The sequence below is a fragment of the Gekko japonicus genome, unplaced genomic scaffold, assembly GCF_001447785.1.
Source record: "Gekko japonicus isolate JY-2015 unplaced genomic scaffold, Gekko_japonicus_V1.1 scaffold2156, whole genome shotgun sequence".
NCBI classification, from domain to species: domain Eukaryota; kingdom Metazoa; phylum Chordata; class Lepidosauria; order Squamata; family Gekkonidae; genus Gekko; species Gekko japonicus.
The window spans coordinates 140109-146240 of NW_015161467.1; positions in this window are offsets into that span (position 1 = coordinate 140109).

Here is a 6132-nt window from a genome sequence, read left to right on the forward strand (position 1 = left end):
TACTACACCCAGGGGCTGTCAATCCACTCTGGGGCCTGTCATTCCAGTTTCAGAACACCCCTACTACCCCCAGGGTCTGTCATTCCACTCTGGGGCTTGTCATTCTAGTCACAGAACACTGTTGCTACCCTCAGAGGCTGTCATTCCACTCTGTGGTCTCTCATTCCAGTCCCAGAACACTTCTGCTACCCACTCTGGGGCCTCTCATCCCAGTCCCAGAAGACTTCTGTTACTCCTAGGGTCTGTCATTCCAAGCTGGGGCCTGTCATTCCAGTCCCAGAGTAGTCTATCTGGGCCCATAGACCCTAATGGAAAATCCATTCTGCATTTTTATTGCAACTCTACTTGTACTGTGATGTATTTCAATGGAGCCCATGCAAGTCAATTGGCATCCCTGGCTATTTCCAAATTATTTCCAATGGGCCTTCAAGTGTTTCCCATTGTTTCCAATGGGCAATCCTGTCCTTCCTTTTAGTACATCCTGATCTTCACCTCCTTAAACAGCAATCAGTTGAGCGACTCAGATCTAAAGGTGTTTGGTTAATGCACTGTTTTCTTTTGGCGGCGTCTGGTAATCCAGGAGTCAGGCTCTTAAATTTACCCTGAATTATAAGTAGGATTGCCAAAATGCAGGAATGACAACTGACCTCCAGACTACTGTTGAAAATGGCAGCTTCAGAGGATGTACTTCTATGGTATGCCATAGATCCCAGGTTAAATCCCTGCCTAAATTCTTCCATCTACAGTGATGATCAAGATATGCAAAGTGACACTAAATAACAAGTTAAGGTTATAAGGTCAACAGCTGTAAAGCAATAAATATGTCAAACTAGCAGAGAAATGTCTAAAGGTGTCTTTTCTAATTTAGTTATTATTCAGAAGTATGAGCATGGCATGGCAATACCACACAGACATATAATGGCAGGCCCCCTGAGAAAAACATTGCCCCCCCCCCCAAGCAAAATGTTGTTAGCTACGGGGCTGGGAAAAGGGGAGAGGTTTTGGGAGTTTCCAGGGAAAGGAAATAGTGGGGGGGGGGGAAATGCCCCCTGCAAAGTCTGCCACATGTAAATATCTAACAGAAAATGGATTCAGCCATTTGTGGATGATACAAACAGAAAAACTGGAACAAACATTGATAAAGAGCAGGAATTTCTATCTACTAGATGGATGCCCTGGCTATACAGAACAATATATGAACTGAAAATGTTCCAGAGGGAATAACATGTTAATAGCAGCTGAGCATCAGCTAAATGAAAAGGGATGGGAGGAGAAGTCAGCCTGCCCTGAAGAACAGACAATCTAAGAGGCAGAGAGGCTCAAATTGTCTCCCCTTCTCCTGCAATTACTTCACGACCCAGCTTGTAATTGTTATAAAAGTAAAACTTTTAAAATTCACAATACTAATCATGTGTAATTTTGAAAGAAAAAAATGTATGGTTTTTAAGCCAAAGATTTTTGGAATTAATATTTTGTAATATTTATGCAAATTTAATGGAATATTCTGAATTAAAATTTTATGCAAATTTAAATACAATTCAATGGGTAATATACTGGAAATCTGACAAAATAGGAAGAGTCACACAAACAAGACTGAAGACTTTTAGCACTTCTGTTAAAGTAAATTACACATTTCATACTTAGCTTATCTTTTTGAATACATTTGTCAGTTGCTATAGTCACATTTGCACAAAGTACAAACAATGAGGACATGTCTGATTAAAATAAGTTATCAGCCTTTTAAATGAAGCATGGTGAATATTTACATAAGAAATCAATTAAGCAAAGCAAAAAGAAATTTAGAAATGATAAAATTATTCATGTTGGTGGAGGAAATTAGAGACTTAAATAGATAAAGTATAAACAAGCAACAGCTGTACACTTGCCCAATAGATGAATAATTGTTGCCAGTATTATTTCTTAATTTAAGTTTTCAAAACATGGTTTATTTGTATAAAGTACTCAATATTGCACAGAAAGATCTGATCAATCATAAATTAGTCAAGAAGAATATTATAACTGTTTTCAATGACATTGTAAGACACAAAGGGTGCCTCTGGTTGTGTTTCCCAACCCAATTTGAGAAACATGACACAAACCTGTAGAGAGGAATTCACTAGAATATTTGTTAATTAATAAAGGAAGAGTACAGATCTCAAGGTTTTGGAACCCTGAATACCCAACAGAGTCTTCGAGTGTCACAAAGGGTGACATAGGATCTTATACTCAGGACAACACACACAAATAAAACAAGATTATTGGTTCCATCAAACATCAGCACTCTGACCTAACAGGTCTCTGACTGGTGGAAAACCTTTTAGGCTGGGCTTTCCCAAGTAAAGTCTTTTTTTTTAGCTGAACAATAAGTGTTTCTTTCTCTTAGACTGTAAAATTCTAAAAGTATCTATATAGCTGATATGTTTTACAAGGTGCCATTGTTCTTCGTTTAGCCAGAGACATCCGCAGTTATAGCTGGCCTACCAAGGCCATAGTAAAGGTAAAGGTTTCCCTTGCTTGAAAGCCAGTCGAATCTGACTCTAGGAATGTGGTGCTCATCTCCATTTCCAAGCCAAAGAGCCAGTGCTGTCCAGAGACATTCAGCAAAAATAGCAAGTTAACATTTTGTTCTTTCAGCATTTTACCTTGCCAGCATGCACCCAAACAATAGTCACAAATGAACCAAAGTTAATACCTGAATACATTCATGATGTTAGATCATAAATAGTACTTAAGTGCTAAGTGTACCTACTAAGTTAAACCTGTTAGTCAGTGACAGAGTATAAAACGTTTCATAAACTGTGCGTACAACAAATCCCCCCTTTCTTGGTGAAGTGAAGATTTATAGTTCACTGACACCAACCGTAGCTCGTTTTAATTCTGGCAAGCATTAGCATTCTTTCAGTTATGGGGGACAGCTTTGATACATGAAACAATATATAGAATGCATGGAATACAAGTACAGATGCTTACAACAAAAAACACAATTAAAATATGTAACAGAGAACAGGCTTTTGCTTAAATCCTGGACCAGAGGATCATCTTGCAAATCTTCTGGGACACTGGGCGCTCCAACGTCACCTGATGTTGCTTCCTTGTTTCTTCGACTTCCATTGGGGCAGCAGTTCAGTGCAGTAAGCCTGACAACAGTGTCAAAGATTAGCAGTACCTGGAACAGGCACTGGCATTCTGAAACCTCTAATAAGGTCCTGTCCATACGAGGCCTTTTGGGCCGGGAGCGGGACGGAACGGGGGCGGAGCAAACGGGCATGATCCCACGGCAACATCTGGGAATCGTTGCCCGCCCGTACCTGTTCCATCCCTAACGGCGATACCGTGCTGTAAAAAAGAACCACCTACCTAAGTGGTTGTATCCCTTCCAGCGCCGCAAGCTGGGTCGTGGGATCGGGCGGCTCATTCTTGCGCCGCCGCATCCCGGCCCCCGGCCGTACTGCGCATGCTCGAGCATACGCAGTTCGGCAGCCTCCCCCTCCCATCGGACTTTCCTCCCCGGCATCTGATCGTGCCGGGGAACAATGCGGCATGGCTGAGGGGATCCGTGGGATCCCGCCGCGGCGTCTCAAGTTCGGTGCAGCTCTGCTTAGCCGCAATTCAGCCATCCCGTGTGGCAGCAGCCTTAGATTAGTTATTTTGCCATTACACATCTGGAACATAGAGAAGAAACAGATTAAACTGATAATCATCTGAACATTCTCTTTTAACACTGAATTCCTGATTTTTACAACTGTCCCTTGCTATGCCATCTGGAAAGCCTGCTATGCATAAAAATCACGGTGTGTGATAGCCAGTAAAACAGTAAATCACCGTGTACAAATAAACAATATAAGTTGATTTTTATCTGCAATGTTTTAGAATTCAATTATAAACAAAATTACAACCATAACATTATAATACGCAATATAAAGCTTAGCAGTACATATAGAATACTACAGTGCTAGTTTCAGACAAACGACGGAGTTCTAGTACACTGTCCCTTTGCGAGTCCTTCTTCAGGTTTGTCATTCTGTACTTATACCTTCATTAGAATGAAGTGCTGCAAGCCATATTTCAAAATGTTAATTCTTATACAATTTTGATAAGAACATAAGAACATAAGAGATGCCAATGTTGGATCAGGCCAAAGGCCCATCCAGTCCAACACTCTGTATCACACAGTGGCCAGAAATACCAGTGCCATCAGGAGGTCCACCAGTGGGGCCAGGACATTAGAAGCCCTCCCACTGTTGACCCCCCCCCCAGCACCAAGATGACAGAGCATCACTTGCCCCAGAGTCCCTATCTATACCTTGTGGCTAATAGCCACTGATGGACCTCTGCTCCATATGCTTATCTAATTCCCTTTTGAAGCCGTCCATGCTTGTAGCCGCCACCACTTCCTGTGGCAGTGAATTCCAAGTGTTAATCACTTGGAATGTACGCTACCGCGCTTATTCTTGTGACTGGGGAGCTCCTATAGCAAGCTCTAATGTGACTGGGTCTACAATATATCATAATTGGCTAAGCTTCCCTCCCCTAATGATGCCAGCACATGACTAATTATGGGGACAGGGTAAGAGTGCTGCTGCAGAGCCTTGTTGATTGTGCATTTGTAATCAGCACATATTCGGATAGACCCGTCTGGCTTTACTAGTGTCACAACAGAGGTTTCCCATTTTGAGTGTGATACCGGTTCTAACACACCTTGAGCCACGAGCTTGTCCAGCTTGGACTCTATACACGACTTCAGGGAAATTGGGACCTTGCGATACTTTAGCCGTATAGGCGCTAGGCGCTACTGAAGGATCTAGGTCAAAGGTTACTGATGGCCCTCTATACAGTCCCAGGGTACCATCAAAAACATCAGCAAATTTAACATACAGAGAATTCAATTTATTTGCATTGAACTGGTTAATTCCACTTATAGCAATTCCGAGGGCCTCAAACCAGTCCAAACCCAAAAGACTGGCTTGGCGCCCCTCGGCAATAAGGAGACTCAGGGACTCCCTGAACCCTTTGAATTGTATCTCAAACATGGCTTTACCTGCCACAGGAATGTGCCTTCCCTGAAAATCGGATAGGTGGATTGTGCTCGGCTTCAAACGCCGACGGCTCCATTGTGGGAACAAGCTTTGCAAGGTTTCCGATGAAATGACAGTTACTGATGATCCCGAGTCGACCTCCATTTCGCACGGTATGCCATTCAGCAAAACAGTGACGTGGATCTTCTTCTTTGCTCGTGATCAGGTCCTCAGGATGGTTGACAGGCAGGACCAGCAGTTGGTCAGATGGCAATCTGTAGACCTTGCATTGTCCTCGCCTCAAACCCGGGGGCTTGCACGAGGAGACAATGGTGGTGTCTTTTTCCTCTTGGCCCTGCAAACACTGGCCAAATGGCCTCGCTTGTCACAGGATCGGCAAACGATGTCCTTCGCCCAGCATCGATCCCGCTCGTGATCTCCGCCTTGGCGCAGTTTTCACTTCGGTCCGCTTGGGCCTCAGAGTACGAGGTTTTGACGTACTTCTTGTGTTGCTTTATCAGCGGCCTCGGCGGCGACAGCCTCCGAGTAGGGCACGGCATAGGTGAGAGCCGTCCGTGTGACTAATCGTTGCTGCATCTTCTCGTCCCTTATGCCACAGACGAGTCGGTCGAGGAGTGCTTCCTCAAGGTCGGTGAAATTGCACGGGTGTGCAGCCTTCCGCAAGGCTGACACGTATTTGGCAGCCGTCTCATTCACTGCCTGGGACCGCTTGTAGAATGCGTGCCGGCTAGCTAGCTGCGAAAGTTGTGGTGCGAAATGCCCCTTCAATTTCAACTTAAGGTCGGCCAAAGACACGGTTTTGATTTCAGCCGGAGCGACCAGGGAGCGAGTGACGTCAAAGACAGCCCTTCCACAGGAGCTGAGGAGCATCGCCTTCTGCTGATCCTCATCCTCGATCTGGTTAGCCTGGAGGTGGAACTCGAACCTAGCAAGGTAGGAATCCCAGTCCTCGAGGTCTGGTTCGAATGGTTCGAACTGCGGGTTGACGGCCATCACTGCTCTGGGTGCAGGCACTGGCACCAGTGCTACAGCCGCTTGATCAGCCGAGTCTCGTTCTTCTGCCCTGAGTTCCTCAGGGGCTTCTTAGTCGTCTGCC